General features: G+C 40.2%; 2 long non-coding RNA genes across 2 annotated transcripts; both read right to left on the bottom strand.

Moving 5' to 3' along the window:
- Positions 1-2,325: 2,325 nt before the first annotated feature.
- LOC121980518 lies at positions 2,326-4,162 on the bottom strand. Its single transcript, XR_006111573.1, has 5 exons — positions 3,699-4,162; positions 3,367-3,600; positions 3,126-3,290; positions 2,953-3,056; positions 2,326-2,386 (listed from the first exon to the last, which is right to left on the bottom strand). It is a non-coding gene; the product is annotated as an uncharacterized LOC121980518 (long non-coding RNA).
- A 5,214-nt stretch (positions 4,163-9,376) lies between these two features.
- Positions 9,377-11,213, bottom strand: LOC121982851. The gene is made up of 5 exons (XR_006112296.1): positions 10,750-11,213; positions 10,418-10,651; positions 10,177-10,341; positions 10,004-10,107; positions 9,377-9,437 (listed from the first exon to the last, which is right to left on the bottom strand). It is a non-coding gene; the product is annotated as an uncharacterized LOC121982851 (long non-coding RNA).
- Positions 11,214-18,614: the final 7,401 nt, after the last annotated feature.

Here is an 18,614-nt window from a genome sequence, read left to right as displayed (position 1 = left end):
TTTAATTTTTAATTTTTAATTTTAATTTTTAATTTTTAATTTAAAGTTTTAATTTTTTTTATTTTTAATTTTTAATTTTTAAGTTTTAATTTTTAATTTAGTTTTAAATTTAAATTTTAAATTTAATTTTTTATTATTTAATCTAATTTTTAATTTAATTTTTAATTTAAATTTAGGTGAGTCCTTAGTCATCTCACCCGATTTATGTTTACAATCAGGGAGTCCTATTATTTTGTGAGATGACTTAGGTTCAATTTTAAGGTTTGGTTTTTACTTATGTTAGATTCATGTTTAGCTTTGGGTTCAACAAATAGGCGTTCTTTGGATAAACTTCCGGGGTATGGTGAGTCACTTGGACATCATTAGAGTAACCATGCCTTTGAGGTTTTCCAAATAGTCCTATCCACTTGACTTAGTACAAAACGTTTGTCTAATTGGTTAGGATCTATAAAGTGTCACGCCCCCAAAGGAGTCTCTGCTAGACAAAAATCCGGCAGCATCTCCCCTGTACTGGTGACCATCTGAAGCATCACTACAAGCAAAATACATCAGCCACATGCGGCTGGAATATTTATATACACAACCACGCAGTTATAATAACAGCCCACACGGCTGGAATGAAACAATCACAACCACGCAGTTATATATATAACACAGCGGAAAAACGAAGGAAAGCCCAATACAACACAATCAACACACTGCTAGCCGGCTAGGCTTTATACCACAACCACAACAACACAAATACAACAACCCCCCGAATACAACAAATACAAATAAAACATATACAAAACCAAAAACGACCTTCGGATGTGACGTAGGACCCGGCAGACAGGATACTCCGAGCGACACTCCAACCATCTACCTGAAAACATAAAGATATACATGCGGTGGTGAGTATAGGTAACTCAGCGGGTAGTAGACAAGATAGTGCATGGTCAATAACAAACATGGAGATCAAAAGTATACAGTCTCAGTAGGAAAACAAAGAACATGATCATACTATCATAACCAATGCATCTGAACATACCTGACGTAGTAACCCGACATAATCATAACTGACATACGAACCGCACAAACCACTACTGACATAATGGTAAATACATACCCAATCTGAAATCGACGCAAGATACCAAGATCAGTAACCTCACTGGATCTGCAACAGACACACCCGTGACACCTGTGCAATATAAATACGACTGCAAATGCATGTAAAATAAATGACATGTATGCAGCATGACAACCATATGCAACAATCATATCGCAAACAAATGCAACATACCACAAACACATGCAACTAGTATCTACTAGGCATGTATGCAAATATATCTCCAAAGATGCACCGCGCATCAAAAGTCAATGTGCATGCATGCTCCATGGTCACCCCCGCCACCTCTCTAGACACCACGACCCCTGTATGGCCGAGAGGCTTGGGTCCGTGACAAACCGTACTAGCCTCCGAACAAACACCGCTATAGGCGGCCGAAGCGGACGGTCAGCTAAGTAGTTATATAACCACCTAGCTAAGGGTCCCGACCACTCACATCTCTAGCCCTCGACACTGTACCCTCAAGACTCACTACTCCAGAGTGGTCGAGGCGACAGCACACTGAGCGGCGAGTAAGCGCGACAGGACTAGCTCCACCCCAAACTACCACTCTCCATCAGTGGCCGAATGGACGGCTATAAAAGACTGACAACCCTCTCAACTACAAGGGAGACGATAGTCGTCAGTATGACATGAATGATGAACATGATGATATACATATATAATCATGATACGGACACCGTCATCATCCATGCAACTCTAAATCCACCTAAGTGTCCCACAACATGAGTATAATCATCATGATATCTCCATATATCCCACCAAACATATGTATATAACCCCACCTGTATAGTCAACCAAAGATCTCCAATAACCTCAACAGACACACCTACACAACCCCACGTGTACAATCAACATGTATCCTCCAGTAAAAACACATCAAACACGGGTATAAACCACAGACATACAATCACCACAACTCCAATCATCACACCGGACAGAAGTATACCCGACATACGGATGGATAAGCCTCATATGAATACCGCCAATGAAGTAATCCCTACCATACATACTCTACATGTACACAAATACCACAGAGTATAGATAATCCAAAGTGTAGACTGTATAAGAATTAAATAGATCATCACAAGGGTCAAGCATCGGTATCAAGCAGGAAAGCAACAAACGAGCACGATATAAGATAAAGCATCCTAAACCATCTCATAAAACCATGCACTAAGCTCAATAAAATCTACACAGAGGCAAGGAAGAAATACCCGCCTTAATACGTAGATCGTGTCCGGAAATCCCACGTCGAGACGCTCGTCCCGAATCCAAGTCCTGCGATTACATAATATATTTAGCTACTCACATAATCAACAACAAACTAAACTCAAAACCTAATCCTACGTCGATTAAGTAACTCTGTTTAGTTTCTACCCAATGATCCGAACCAAAGTAGATGAGAGGTTCATCCTTAAACTCTACTCTTTCTAAATCCAACCATAATCCACAATCATCACTAATCAAATCTCCTCATGAATTAATCCAATTCAATTCACATAATTCATCATCAATCAAACACTAATCCAAACTCATCATAAATCCTTCTAAATCTACTAATCAATCCAATACAACTTAATTTAAATTCCTACAATCCATCCCTACCAATCCAAACCAATACAGCAATAAAATCACCTTAATTCTTAATCCACAATAATTCATCCCATCCACATCACAAATGATATCAACCCACAATAACCTATCAACTAAATCATTAAACCATGATCAACCGCAAAATCCAACAATCCTCAATCAACTCAATCATTTCCTAGTCTAATTCACATCCCAATTAATTCCTTAATCTAATTCATTACATAATGTAATCAATTTAGAGCACAACTTACCCAATTCCATTGCACTCCACTGTTAGCATGTGATCCGAGCAACCCACTATTGGAAGCCACAGGTGTGATGCTCACTGTTGCCCACATTTCCATCTCCTACTAACCTAACAACCAAATCACATAAATCCATCAATTACCCTATAACAAAATACAAGATCAACTCTTAACCTTACCTTAACTCCATGTCAACAACCCCTTCTCCAATGTTTCACTGCCCGACAACATTTCCTTGCAGTGAACGCCCACTGTTCTAGCAACAACACCTCAAATAGATCCCTACACTGAAACTCTATCTCTGATCAGCTAACCTCCCATATTTAATCCTCATCGGAGCAACACTGATCAGTCGCATAGTTAATCTCAACATCAAAGTATGAAATCAATCCATGTTAATCAATATTGAGCTTGACTTACCCGTATACCATATCCAAGATCTCTCCTAGATGGAATCAGGTTGTCGCTGCGGCAATGAGCTAGGGCAGAGGATAGGGCGACACCGGCACAAACAAAGGAGACAAGAGCACAAAGCATTTCATCAAACACCTGTCATGCATCACCTCAAACACTCCACCTCTTCACCGAGACTTCAATCACCGGAGAGGATCACAGCTTCGATGGAGAAAACAATCCCCAACAGAGTTGAGGTGGCTGGAACCAAAATACAATCTCAGCTTCTTAGAAGACCACCCAAATCAATCCAAGAAGAAGAACACCTACTCGAATCATAACCTAGGTAGATCTCTTACCTTCAAGATCCCGCTAGGGCACAACGCCACCAAAGGAAGAGGAGGAATCAAGGGAAGATTTGGCGCTGAGGCTTACGGGAAATCAAGGAATAACAAGATAGCTCACCCTTGATGCCCTGGCAATAGATCTACTCCGGCGATCGTCGGTGTCGGTTCGTCCCCGTGAAGAACAGAGAGATCAGAGCGAGAAGAAAAGCTTCGGCTGGATTTGAGCTTGAGGGTCGATGACTACAAAGGGAGATCGCCGGAGCTAGAGCCTCACTCTCATCGGCGTCGCTCGTCTGCGAGGGAGATCGGAGAAGGAAGGGAGGTCGGGGAAGGGAGGAGGGGAGGGATCGGCGTCGGGTTTGGGGAAACGGTGCTTGGGAAGGGAATTAAAGGAAAAGAAAATAATTTATAATTATAAACATTTCCTCACCCAAACGGGTATCCCAAACAGGCCTTATCTGTACCCGAAATTGATCCCCTCAAAACCCTTCTTACGAGCTCTGAAAAAATCCCAGAAAATTTCTAAAAATTCCGGAAAAATTCTATAAGGCTATTTCCCAAATAACCCTATCTATTTTAATTTTCCGATATCTTACATCCTCCCCCACTAATAAAAATTTGGTCCCCAAATTTACTGGTCAACTCAGGGATCCTTATCCAAGGGTAACCTCTAAATCACATACTCATATACCACTCACTCCAAGTATAATAACCAAACATCATCCTCATGTACTACTCCACCCCAGTATCATAAACATATCTCCCAACATGACAATCCACCTCCAAATGAATAGCGACAACTCTGTGAGCTATGAACTCACCCTACTCCCGCTACTCCCACCCTGCAATCTAGCCAACTCCGGGATAAATCAACTACCTCTGAATATCAGAATCCACTATCATCAGACCTCCCAACATCTGTATCGCAAATCCAGATCAATGTGTTTCCTATAGTAACTCCTTCCGGATAAGAAGTGACTCAGAAACACACATAATCTCCCACAGAAATAAAAATAAATTCTCATTTCATGAGAATTCAAACTAGTGGCACGAGACTACTCCGCTCATACTACATCAGAACTGCACCAAACCTCGGGTACGATACATATGTGTAGAGTACAAATCCGTCTACACTAGAAAGTATAACTAAGACAGTGCAGTTAACAACTTCTCGTTTCAACTCCTGAAACTGATCTCGTAAGTGTCTATCCAGGAAAATTTCATACTCATCCTGAATAGTCCAGTCGACGGTATAACAATACTGGAGAAACCCTCAATCAATCTCCGATAATATCTAGCCAGATCAAGGAAGGAACAGCGAATCTCCGGTATAGACTACGCCTACTTCCAACTGATAGCCACCTCTATCTCCTGTGGATCCAGCGCTATCCTTTACTAACCACAACGTGTCGCAAAAACTCGTAAAAGACAATCACAATACGTACTACTAACTTCACATATAGATGTTCCCGTCGAAACATCTCTAGAACTATGCAAAGCTAGTGTACATGATCCACCTCGGATCGAAAATAGATCACAACATCGTCAATGGAGACAATGAAAACTGATCTACACACCCAAGGAATACCAAGTACATCGAGTCCATAACAAGATCTAAGGCACGACATGCCTAAATGGTAACACCAAGGACTCATAATGTACATACAACAGGCTCACTCAATCGTAAGATCTCCAACAACGAGTCTGTGATCGAATCACCCACTACAAATCACCAAATCCATATATATCACAGACATACTACACTCCATGTCACTATCAACATAAAACACCAAATAATAGATCAAGTCAAATATCTACCAATAGATCATCAAAGACCACATATCACCACACCTGGTCTCATAATGTCCACTAATCACAAATCATCCTCAACATCAATCAGTCATACCAGATAGTCTCATAAACAAAGATAGAGTCAAAGAAAAGTATCCAACCTTCAACCCCCACTACTAACAAACTAAACGTATCCAAGAAGGTCTGCCAAATCTCATCATCTCATTTTTTCCGATAATCAAATATCCACAGTAAAAGAATGTCAATCCAAAGTCATAGGGTCACCCAATCTCCTGACTAAGAGTCTACCCATCTAGAAAGTATCTCCACAACTCTCATAATCATCCCATAAGTGTCCCTCGACCAATATCGATAAAAGGTCAAACCTTCTAATATGATAAATAGACTACAAGATCTGGTACAATGATCACGTGGTCAAGGTCTTGAGTTACTTGATGGAGACAATGTTAGCTAAGTCGTCTAACCATTGTCTTGTACCCCTTATTACTGTGATTGCTCCATCTGAGGTTCAGTAACCTCCAGTATCAAGCAATGAACACAAACATAGAGGAACACTACAACTAAACAACTGATCAAAATATCTGTCAATCGACGCTCTACCCCTCGAAGATCGTCATCTGAAATCATACCTAGTTACAGACGGACCTCCTAGGTATTACTCAACTAATACCACTACCTCCGTATCATTACAGGTCGTAGTTCACTAGGTACATCAAGGATATCTAATCATATCCAATAGTTCCATGAGTCAGGATCTCCCATAGAACAACGATAGGCGAGTCTACTAGTCATCGCCTTATAAATCACCATGCTACCGAAAGAGGTAAAGAACTACTCTCTCTCCAACACATCTCAAGGAAATCGCTAAGTGACGACCTGATCTCCAAAACATTCTCTCCTTCTTCCTTCACGTGGTACTGGGTCACATAAAGGTTAAGCAGCTAACTTCAACTCTCTCACGCCAGTACAAATCATATATCCAAAGGTACTCCTCAACTCCTACACCCTAGTACTGGATGTATCTCATAAGTGTTACGCAGGTAGCTTTACACTTTTCCACATCGTGCGGTATCCTATCTGAATGTATCTGCTAAGTCATCCTACCAGGTACAGACAGTCCATAGTCAAAGTCCCCATGGAATCGGATACGACAATCCTCTACAGACTGACTAAGCCGATATTGGTATACGGCCAATTCAGTCCTTTCTACCCCGGTACAAGTCAAAATATCTAACCGAGTATGAAACATCCCACAGATAGGAATCTCTAAAAACAGAGTAAGGCAGTCCCCTACTGGTCGGACCAACAAAATAAATCGATCATCTCCTAACCGATCCAATAAGAGTAAATTAATCATCCACTGATGAAACTAACTAAGGTAAATCGATACACCACTACCCAAGTCAACAAGGGTAAATCAGTCAAACCATAACTACACAAGTCAACCAAGTAAATCAATCATCAACAGGAGTAAACCGGTACTCTACTAACTGAGTCAACATGGGTATACAGATATCATCCACCATCTAGCTAATAGTAACCAAGACTAGTATGGGACTCTAATTCTCAACCAACTAGCAGTATGATATGAGGAAATCCCCTGAGACTGTAAATCCTTGATCTCCAGTAGGTCAACCGTGATCAGTGATTGACCCTACACATGAAATGTATGGTACAAACAAATAGGCAAGTACTAACAAAAGTACTAACACATGTCATAACTATATGAGCAACAATACATACACCAACAGAAATGCATGATAACAATATGCAAACATACCTCCTATAGCCTGGAGATGTCCTGCTGCTGCCTGGTCCCAAAACTCGGAAAGTCACATCAAGAAAACCGAATCACGACATCCAAAACAGGAATAATAGGCATCGTACCTACTCTGATACCAAATATTGGTATCAGATAAATCTCGAAAATCCAAAACAAAACAAAGCAGGCATCGTACCCGCTCTGATACCACTAAATTGTCACGCCCCCAAAGGAGTCTCTGCTAGACAAAAATCCGGCAGCATCTCCCCTGTACTGGTGACCATCTGAAGCATCACTACAAGCAAAATACATCAGCCACATGCGGCTGGAATATTTATATACACAACCACGCAGTTATAATAACAGCCCACACGGCTGGAATGAAACAATCACAACCACGCAGTTATATATATAACAGCCTACACGGCTGTACCAAAACACAGCGGAAAAACGAAGGAAAGCCCAATACAACACAATCAACACACTGCTAGCCGGCTAGGCTTTATACCACAACCACAACAACACAAATACAACAACCCCCCGAATACAACAAATACAAATAAAACATATACAAAACCAAAAACGACCTTCGGATGTGACGTAGGACCCGGCAGACAGGATACTCCGAGCGACACTCCAACCATCTACCTGAAAACATAAAGATATACATGCGGTGGTGAGTATAGGTAACTCAGCGGGTAGTAGACAAGATAGTGCATGGTCAATAACAAACATGGAGATCAAAAGTATACAGTCTCAGTAGGAAAACAAAGAACATGATCATACTATCATAACCAATGCATCTGAACATACCTGACGTAGTAACCCGACATAATCATAACTGACATACGAACCGCACAAACCACTACTGACATAATGGTAAATACATACCCAATCTGAAATCGACGCAAGATACCAAGATCAGTAACCTCACTGGATCTGCAACAGACACACCCGTGACACCTGTGCAATATAAATACGACTGCAAATACATGTAAAATAAATGACATGTATGCAGCATGACAACCATATGCAACAATCATATCGCAAACAAATGCAACATACCACAAACACATGCAACTAGTATCTACTAGGCATGTATGCAAATATATCTCCAAAGATGCACCGCGCATCAAAAGTCAATGTGCATGCATGCTCCATGGTCACCCCCGCCACCTCTCTAGACACCACGACCCCTGTATGGCCGAGAGGCTTGGGTCTGTGACAAACCGTACTAGCCTCCAGAACAAACACCGCTATAGGCGGCCGAAGCGGACGGTCAGCTAAGTAGTTATATAACCACCTAGCTAAGGGTCCCTGACCACTCACATCTCTAGCCCTCTGACACTGTACCCTCAAGACTCACTACTCCAGAGTGGTCGAGGCTGACAGAACACTGAGCAGCTGAGTAAGCGCGACAGGACTAGCTCCACTCCAAACTACCACTCTCCATCAGTGGCCGAATGGACGGCTATAAAAGACTGACAACCCTCTCAACTACAAGGGAGACGATAGTCGTCAGTATGACATGAATGATGAACATGATGATATACATATATAATCATGATACGGACACCGTCATCATCCATGCAACTCTAAATCCACCTAAGTGTCCCACAACATGAGTATAATCATCATGATATCTCCATATATCCCACCAAACATATGTATATAACCCCACCTGTATAGTCAACCAAAGATCTCCAATAACCTCAACAGACACACCTACACCACCCCACGTGTACAATCAACATGTATCCTCCAGTAAAAACACATCAAACACGGGTATAAACCACAGACATACAATCACCACAACTCCAATCATCACACCGGACAGAAGTATACCCGACATACGGATGGATAAGCCTCATATGAATACCGCCAATGAAGTAATCCCTACCATACATACTCTACATGTACACAAATACCACAGAGTATAGATAATCCAAAGTGTAGACTGTATAAGAATTAAATAGATCATCACAAGGGTCAAGCATCGGTATCAAGCAGGAAAGCAACAAACGAGCACGATATAAGATAAAGCATCCTAAACCATCTCATAAAACCATGCACTAAGCTCAATAAAATCTACACAGAGGCAAGGAAGAAATACCCGCCTTAATACGTAGATCGTGTCCGGAAATCCCACGTCGAGACGCTCGTCCCGAATCCAAGTCCTGCGATTACATAATATATTTAGCTACTCACATAATCAACAACAAACTAAACTCAAAACCTAATCCTACATCGATTAGGTAACTCTGTTTAGTTTCTACCCAATGATCCAAATCAAAGTAGATGATAGGTTCATCCTTAAACTCTACTCTTTCTAAATCCAACCATAATCCACAATCATCACTAATCAAATCTCCTCATGAATTAATCCAATTCAATTCACATAATTCATCATCAATCAAACATTAATCCAAACTCATCATAAATCCTTCTAAATCTACTAATCAATCCAATACAACTTAATTAAAATTCCTACAATCCATCCCTACTAATCCAAACCAATACAGCAATAAAATCACCTTAATTCTTAATCCACAATAATTCATCCCATCCACATCACAAATGATATCAACCCACAATAACCTATCAACTAAATCATTAAACCATGATCAACCGCAAAATCCAACAATCCTCAATCAACTCAATCATTTCCTAGTCTAATTCACATCCCAATTAATTCCTTAATCTAATTCATTACATAATGTAATCAATTTAGAGCACAACTTACCCAATTCCATTGCACTCCACTGTTAGCATGTGATCCGAGCAACCCACTATTGGAAGCCACAGGTGTGATGCTCACTGTTGCCCACATTTCCATCTCCTACTAACCTAACAACCAAATCACATAAATCCATCAATTACCCTATAACAAAATACAAGATCAACTCTTAACCTTACCTTAACTCCATGTCAACAACCCCTTCTCCAATGTTTCACTGCCCGACAACATTTCCTTGCAGTGAACGCCCACTGTTCTAGCAACAACACCTCAAATAGATCCCTACACTGAAACTCTATCTCTGATCAGCTAACCTCCCATATTTAATCCTCATCGGAGCAACACTGATCAGTCGCATAGTTAATCTCAACATCAAAGTATGAAATCAATCCATGTTAATCAATATTGAGCTTGACTTACCCGTATACCATATCCAAGATCTCTCCTAGATGGAATCAGGTTGTCGCTGCGGCAATGAGCTAGGGCAGAGGATAGGGCGACACCGGCACAAACAAAGGAGACAAGAGCACAAAGCATTTCATCAAACACCTGTCATGCATCACCTCAAACACTCCACCTCTTCACCGAGACTTCAATCACCGGAGAGGATCACAGCTTCGATGGAGAAAACAATCCCCAACAGAGTTGAGGTGGCTGGAACCAAAATACAATCTCAGCTTCTTAGAAGACCACCCAAATCAATCCAAGAAGAAGAACACCTACTCGAATCATAACCTAGGTAGATCTCTTACCTTCAAGATCCCGCTAGGGCACAACGCCACCAAAGGAAGAGGAGGAATCAAGGGAAGATTTGGCGCTGAGGCTTACGGGAAATCAAGGAATAACAAGATAGCTCACCCTTGATGCCCTGGCAATAGATCTACTCCGGCGATCGTCGGTGTCGGTTCGTCCCCGTGAAGAACAGAGAGATCAGAGCGAGAAGAAAAGCTTCGGCTGGATTTGAGCTTGAGGGTCGATGACTACAAAGGGAGATCGCCGGAGCTAGAGCCTCACTCTCATCGGCGTCGCTCGTCTGCGAGGGAGATCGGAGAAGGAAGGGAGGTCGGGGAAGGGAGGAGGGGAGGGATCGGCGTCGGGTTTGGGGAAACGGTGCTTGGGAAGGGAATTAAAGGAAAAGAAAATAATTTATAATTATAAACATTTCCTCACCCAAACGGGTATCCCAAACAGGCCTTATCTGTACCCGAAATTGATCCCCTCAAAACCCTTCTTACGAGCTCTGAAAAAATCCCAGAAAATTTCTAAAAATTCCGGAAAAATTCTATAAGGCTATTTCCCAAATAACCCTATCTATTTTAATTTTCCGATATCTTACATAAAGGGTAGTTTCGGTCAGTTCCACTTAGCCAAATGCACCAGGTCGAAGTCATATCTTCCTAGACATGTATAGACTAAGCTTCCCTAACGTACTATCATCCAAAACTTCACCAGTACCATTTTTCAAGTTAAATTTGAATCCTTTTTAACTAGTCCTAATTACCCTATCGGGTAGGTTGGTTAGGGTTACCCTGTCGGGTAGGTTAGTTTTGGAGGTGTCAGCTATTCTGGAGCCTCCCCCTGAATTATTGGCCGTTAATTAAATTTTTAGTTATAGGTTTATGTCTATTTCTTTTATAATTATAATTTACTTGGTGATAGTTTAAGTTTTGGTGAGTTTTAAAATATTTAGATTTTGAATTTTTTTTGTTCAAGTTTGTATTCTGGTTTATTTGACTTTACATAATATATTTTATCTTTAGGGATATAATATTGGTTAAGTCCTACTTGTGTGATCAAACACGCTTTCGGAACCCAGGCTTTACTCGTTAGTTTGTGTTGGGTTATTAATGATTTAAAAGTTTTATTTGAGTTTGACTTGTATCCAAGTCTGATTTTGTTATAACATGCTTTTTGATTATTTAAAATTAGATCTAAGTTTTTAGATCTTGTTGTAAATTTTTCTAACATTTCTTTTAAATCATTAATTTCTGATTTTAGTAATAGATTCTCCTCCTCAAGTGTTAGATCTTGAGTTGGATTATTATTTACAATTTGTTCCTTGAGGTTTTGATTCTCCTCGAGGAGTAATTTGTTTTCACTTTCTAATTTAACTAATTTATTATTTAAGCAAGAAATGATTTTAAAAAACTTTCAATTTAAAGTTAGGTATACCTCTTTGGAACCTTCGGAAACGAGTACGGACTCGTGACTCGATTCGGGTTCGGACCCGTCTTCTGATCCGTCTTCTGACTCTGCTTCATGGGCCATCAACGCGAGATGGCTCTGGTGCTTCTGATCTTCGGCCTCCGATTCATCCGAAGAGGAGTCGTCCCACGTCGCTTTGAGGGCCTTCTTTTTGGTCGGCTTCGTTTTGTCGATCTTCAATCTCGGACACTCGTTCTTGTAGTGCCCCTTCTTGTTGCATCTGAAGCATGTCATGTTCTTTGATTCTGTTGGAGAATTGATCTTCTGAAGGTCCTTCTTGCTGAAGCTTCTCTTCCTCCTGGTGAACATCTTCCTTACCAGGTTCACCAGGTGCTCTTCATCTTCGGAATCTTGGTCAGAATCTTCTTCAGGTTCAGCTTGTTCTTCTTTTCTTTGGAGGAACCTGCAAATAACGCAACACCTTTCTCGGCTCTAGCGTTAGTCTGCTCATGTAACTCTAATTCACAAAATAATTCATCTAATTTAAGTTTAGATAAGTTCTTAGAGATTTTGTAGGCATCCACGATAGATGCCCACAAATTGTTGCGTGGAAACGCGTTTAATGCATACTTGATTAGGTCTCTGTTTTCCATCTGATGGCCTATTGCTTGGAGCCCATTGAGGATATCCTTGATCCTCGCGTTCAGCTGACTCCCCATTTCTCCTTCCTGCATTTTTATATTAAATATTTTATTTAACAACAAATCCTTTTTTGTTACCTTAGCGTCGCTAGTTCCTTCGTGCATCTTTATCAATTTATCCTATAGCTCTTTCGTGTTCTGATGCGGTCCGACCTGGTTCAACTCTTCCCTTGTCAATCCGCATTGTAACGTGTTGATCGCCTTGTTCTCCATTGATGCTTTCTTCTTTATGTCTGACGTCCATTGTTCTGAATTAAGCAGATTTCCGGAGTTATCAACTAGCAGTTTATATGCTTTTGTGACGCTAAGCCACTGGTCGAAGTCTTTCTTGAGATACACCTCCATTCGCTTCTTCCAGTACGGGAAATCATCCTCGTTGAACAGGGGAGGTCGCACTGTGTTGAAGCCCTCAAGTTGCGACATTTTAATCTGCACACAGGAAAATAAACAAGAGAGGTTCCAAGACTTGGTCTTGGATTAGTAGTGCGGGAAGAAATAAAAAAACAAATAAATTGGTGTTGCACCAATTTAAATTTAATTACAACGGAAAGAAATTTCCAAAAATGTAATAATACCAGTTTGGAATTATACGAAAAACTGAAAGTTCGAAAGAAGAAGAAAAAAAATTTTAAAAACAGATCACCCCCTTTGCCTGATTAGTGGTTCACCAAATCAGAGCGGTACCTGCTCTGATACCACTTGTTGGATCGTGAAAGTCGATAGAGGGGGTGAATATCAAAATCTTTCGTCGAAAAGAGTGAGCACAGCGGAAAAGTAAATGCAACGCTAACACAGAACCTTTTTACTTGGTTCGGAGCCTGTGTCGACTCCTACTCCCAGGCCCGTACTCGTTGAGTACTTTCGTTGGGTAATCCACTAGCAATTCGAATATAGATTACAAAATTCTGTAAAAGATTGCTAATAAAGAAAATTACCGACAATAAAAAGAATTAGAACAGAAAAGGAAAGCTTGTCGGAGATCACAGCGTCGCAGCAGCACGAGGAAGCAGATTGTCAATTCTGAGTTGTTGTAGGAGCTCCGCCTTTGACCCTCCTTATATAGGAGGCTCGGGGCGCTTGGAACCTTTAGGGCGCCTCAACCATGACGTAGCCGACCCAACCAGGAGGCTCCATGTAGCGACGACGCGAGGAGGATAAACTTTGCCTCTGGGCACCCGGATCCCTTCCGAGCGCCCGAATCCCCTCTGGGCACCCGGACCGCCTTTCTTCATAAGATTCCTTCTCCTGCAAGACAAGGTTAGTTCGAGGCAAATATATAATGTATATCCTGCAAAACAAAGTATTAGCACAGTTTGTAATTTTAACATAAAGAGTATGACTTAGATTCAGTCTCTCCGAGACCAGAATCTAGTTAAGATCTCGACTTAGAGTTTCGAAATGGTTCTAAGTGGGATCGGCGCCTAAGTTCCCTTCCCGGGAACACATCCTCATAGTCACTCCCCTCCAGTGACTTACCTTTACTTACCTGTCGGACGTCCGGTCAGCCCTTCGACCCATTTGGACTTCGTGCCAGCTATCCGGTCAACCCGTTAACCTAGCTGGCATTCGTGTCAAGCATCCAGTCAGCTCGTCGACCCGCTTAGACTTCATGCCAGCTATCCGATCAGCCCGTCGACCTAGCTGGACTTCGTTCCAAGCGTCCGATCAGCCCGTCGACCCACTTGGACTTCGTGCCAGCTATCCGGTCGACCCATCAACCTAGCTGGGCTTTGTGCCAGACATCCAGTCAGCCCGTCGACTTGTCTGGACTTCGCCTGCACACTCGGTCAGAGTGTTAGATCAACAACAAACCTAACTTAACCTAATTTGTCATTCATCAAAACCTAAGTCAGACCATTAGTGCTAACCACACCAACAGATCCCAGGTAAACATGAACCTGATCCTCGAACATATGACGAAGCACTCCAAGATAAGGATGCAGCATCTTGGCAAAGAGCAATGAATTCAAAAATAGAATCTATGTATTCTAACAAAGTATGGGAGCTAGTAGAACCATCAAATGGTGTAAAAGCTATTGGATGTAAATAGATCTACAAAAGAAAAAGGGAGACAGACGGGAAGGTGAAAACCTTCAAAGTAAGGCTTGTTGCGAAGGGGTATACTCAGAAAGAGGGAATCGATTATGAGAAAACTTTTTTGCCAGTAGCTATGCTTAAGTCTATCCAGATACTCTTATCTATTGCTGTTCATATGGATTATGATGTTTGGCAAATAGATGTCAAGACAGCTTTACTTAACGGAAGTCTTGAAGAAAATATCCATATGAAGCAAACAGAGGGGTTTATTGCAAAGGGTAAAGAGCATCTTATATGTAAGCTCAGTCGGTCTATTTATGGACTGAAGCAAGCTTCAAGATCTTGGAACATCCGGTTTAAAGAAGTAATCCAGTCTTATGGATTTATTCAGTGTCTGGATGAGTCTTATGTATATAAGAAGTGTAACGGAAACGTGATGGTATTTCTTGTATTATGCGTAGATGACATTTTGTTAATTGGCAACAATGTCAAAGTGTTGTCAGAAGTAAGGGTATGATTGTCCAAGCAATTTGATATGAATAACTTGGGAGAATGCGGACATATTCTTGGGATCAAAGTAATAAGGGATCGCAAGAAAAGAATGTTGTGTTTATCCTAAGCTTCATACATCGATACTATTCTACCTCGTTTTAGCATGCAAAAGTCCAAGAAAGGTTTTCTACCTTTTTGACATGGAGTACCTTTATCTAAAGAGATGTGCCCTAAGACATCAAAGGAGATAGAGGACATGAAGGCAGCTCCTTATGCTTCAACTGTAGGAAGCCTAATGTATGCAATGTTATGCATGAGACCGGATATATGTTTTTCCATGGGCATGGTTAGTAGATATCAAAGTAATCCAGGGCAGGGACATTAGACTGCCGTAAAGCATATATTAAAGTATCTGAGAAGGACTAGAGATTATATGTTGATTTACCAAGCAGATGATTTACTCCCTGTGGGTTATACTAATTCTGACTTCTAATCAGATAGGGACAATAGTAAGTCTACCTCAGGTTATGTGTTTACTTTAGGAGGTGGAGCCATAGCACTGAGGAGTGTTAAGCAGAAATGCGTTTCAGATTCCACCATGGAAACTGAGTATGTGGCAGCCTCTAAGGCAGCCAAAGAAGCTGTATGGCTCAGAAACTTCTTGATGGACTTAGATATGATTCCTGGTTTGCCCAAAATCATCACAATTTATTGTGATAATAATGGTGCAGTAGCAAACTCGAAGGAACCACGAGCCCATAAGATGAGTAAACACATTGAGCGCAAGTACCACCTGATATGAGATATCGTAAAGCGAGGAGAAGTTATTGTCGCCAAGATTGCATTAGCATATAGCCTTCCAGATCCTTTCACTAAGGCCCTTCCGGCGAAATCATTTGATCGGCATATTGAGGGGATGGGAATCAGATGTATGACAGCATTTATAGCAGCATAGTCTTTTAGTATAAGTGGGAGATTGTTAGAATGTATACTAAAATTCTAGCTTTTTGTATAAACATTTATTTTAAAATAAGAATCACATTGGTCAAATGTCTACATTTATGTTAAGTGTAGTTGTCCATTTAATTTATATTCTAGATAACATGGTGTGTGGTGTCACACAGAAGATCATGTTATCAGTTCCTTATAAATTATAAATAGTAGCTCACAACCAAGATGGAATGGGACAAATCATTGGGGTGGTTGTAGTGTAATTTGGTATTAGTTTATCTTGACTATAAAATTACACTAGTACACTATGAGTGTATTGAGCAGAACCATTTGAGGTAGTTTCCTTTTATACTGACTATATAAAAGAACAAAACCTCTGTTATTATGGAAGTGCGTACTCTTAATCATGATATAATAACAAGCACGTATACTTAATATTTATTTCTTTAATTTATCAAAGGGTGAGATTTAGTTCGTTAAATCAATAGACATGATAAGTTGGAAAGTGATATTATTTATATGGTGTGTTGTTGATTATAGAATGAAACTGTGTCTTAGTAATCTAGGTTGGTGATGTCCCCTTGAGGAGCTCATAAGTATTGTCATGTAAACCCTGTAGGTCAACTTAGTCCGACATGACAATAAGGTTGAGTGGTACTACTCTTAGAGCTAGATATTAATTAAGTGAGTTGTCAGTAACTCATTTAACTAGTGGGCATTCAATATCTTCAACACAGGGAGACTAATGCACTCATGATAAGAAGGAGCCCATATTGTAATATGGGATTGGTGCGGTAGTGCAATAATAACTCTTTAGTGATATGAGTTATTATTGATGAACTTGAGTTAGGTGTTTGGGGCGAACACGAGAAGCTCAAGCTCATCGGGAGACTAAAACCAATTCCTCCTCTCGGTCCCTATTGTAGCCTGTATTTGTAAAGCCTTATGTCTTCTTAAAGCCAAGCTTCTTACCCATCTTGTTGAGGTCGGCCAAGCCAAGCTTGGAGCCCAAGCTAGGGCTGGCCAAGCCAAAGGATGGAGCCAAGTTGTGGTCGGCCAAGCTTGGAGCCCAAGCTAGGTGGCCGACCACATAAAATATAAAAGGGTATTTTAAATTTTAAAATCTTTCCTTTTGTGGATGCCATGGTTTTAAAATAGTGTTATTAAATTTTAAAATCTTTCCTTTTATAGCTTTCTATAAAGGATTAAGAGAGAGGTTTGATATCTTTCCTTATTTGTAGTTAAAAGAAAGATTTTAATTTTTGATAAAACTTTCCTTTTTTGTAACCATCCACATGTTTTTAAAAGACATATTTTAATTTATAAAATTTTCCTTTTATAACCAACAAGGGATTTAAAAGAGAAATTTTTTTATTAAAAATTTCTTACTGGAAACAAATAAGAAAGTTTTAATTTTTTATTTTAAAACTTTCCTTTATAGTCATTGGCAGGGAATATAAAGAAATTTTAATTATGTTTAAAACTTTCCTTTTTTGCCAAGACCAAAGATTATAAAAGAGATGGAGGGGTGCCTCATGAGATAAGACATCTTCTATTCCTCTCTTCTAATCCTTTGGTGGCTGACCCTTATTCCTTTTCTCTTCTCCTTTTGTTTTCTTCCTTAGAGGCCGGTGGCATTAAGTGTAGTGATCTCTTGGTAGCCGGTTGCTTGAAGGAGAAGAAGAAGAAAAGGAAGCTCTCTTATCTAGCATCCCTTGGAGGTTAGTTGGTGGCCGAAACTTGGAAGCAAAGGAAGAAGCTTGGGTGGATTTCATCTTGGAAGATCGTCGCCCACATGATGTCCAAGAGAAGGAGAGGAATACAGCAGAAGATCAAGAGGTGTATAAGCTATAAAAGGTATAACTAGTTATTAGTTTCTGCATCATAACTAATTCATCTTTTGTATAGATCTTGAAAATCAAACACAAGAGGTTATCAATTTTAGGTTATCGTTTTATTATCGATTTTATTTTTCGATTTCATGTTTACGATATTGTGCTTCTATTGAGGTCTCTATAGTTAAACCTAGTTTACTATAAGAAGTTAAATATCTGATTTCTTTAAAAGGCTTTATCTAGGAAGTGGTGGATGATCCCATACCCAAGAAGGCCTAGTGCCTCGCCATGTTTAACCTAGAAGCTGATTTTTGAAATAGATATTTGATTAACTTCTGTAATATGGTTTAACTTAGGAAGATCACATCGGTTAAACTTGAAGTAAAAATGTTAAGTATCATTTCCAATCCAAGTTTAACTTCTGAAGGATAATTTGGATTAATAATGTTAAGCATC

The sequence above is a fragment of the Zingiber officinale genome, chromosome 5A, assembly GCF_018446385.1.
Source record: "Zingiber officinale cultivar Zhangliang chromosome 5A, Zo_v1.1, whole genome shotgun sequence".
Taxonomy (NCBI): domain Eukaryota; kingdom Viridiplantae; phylum Streptophyta; class Magnoliopsida; order Zingiberales; family Zingiberaceae; genus Zingiber; species Zingiber officinale.
The sequence above is the reverse complement of the archived record's forward strand: the minus strand, read 5'-3'. Positions and strand labels throughout refer to the sequence as shown.